The sequence below is a fragment of the Oryzias melastigma genome, unplaced genomic scaffold (genome assembly GCF_002922805.2).
Source record: "Oryzias melastigma strain HK-1 unplaced genomic scaffold, ASM292280v2 sc01317, whole genome shotgun sequence".
NCBI lineage: Eukaryota > Metazoa > Chordata > Actinopteri > Beloniformes > Adrianichthyidae > Oryzias > Oryzias melastigma.
Genome location: NW_023417901.1, coordinates 1,990 through 2,944, shown reverse-complemented (window position 1 = coordinate 2,944; position 955 = coordinate 1,990).

Genomic DNA, 955 nt, shown 5'->3' with positions numbered 1-955 from the left:
TCTACACACACACTCTATAGTTACACACACACTTGTTGGCCAAAATAGTCTCTACATTTAAACTGAACATACTCACATATACTATACTATACGACCGCCGGGCCCAGGAGACCGGCATCAAAGAGACCAGACCACCAGGCCGAGGTTCCGCTCTGTGTGGAGTTTACAAGTTCCTTTGAGCATGTGGGGGTTTTCTCTGCCTCCTCCCACATCCAAAAACATCTTTACTGGGTTTACTGGTGATCCTGACTGAGGTGTGAATGAGTGACTGTGTTTCTGTGGGATGGAGGGGTTACTGTTCCTTTCAGCTGAAGGTGGGTGGATCATGTTGATGGAAGAAACACTTCGGTTATTTTTTTTGTCTAAATATCAGAAGATTGTTTGTTCAATGTTTATAAAGAAGGTTTTGCCTAAAAGCTTTTTGTTTAAAACATTTTTTCCAGGAAAACTTTGAAAGAAATGGATGCTTCTCCATTTAATGAGCCAACAAGTTTTTATTACAAAATAACTGTAGATTTTTAAGGCTCTCTGACAATTTTTTGATAGAAGTCCATCAAAAAAGAGCAGCATCAAGGACTTGTTTTAACTTTTTTACATGGGATTGTACTGTAAATACTGTAATGTATTTATTTTTTGAAGGTTGGAGATTTAAAAAAAATAACTTTTCTAATTTTCCAATTTGAAATTTAAAATCTTTATGCACACTTGTGAATTTGATAATATATATATATATATATATATATATATATATATATAACAAGCTTACTAATTTAAAAAAATATTTTTGTTAAATAAAAAGTTTTCATTTGTTATTTATTAAGAAGTTGTTGGAGAACCTAAAGTACGTCCTGAAGTTCTATGAAGGATGTGCAGCTCCACCTGTAAGAACTACTGCCTCAAATATTTTCCCTTAAAAAAGCAAAAGAGGGAAGTCTGCTAAAAATAATGATAATTA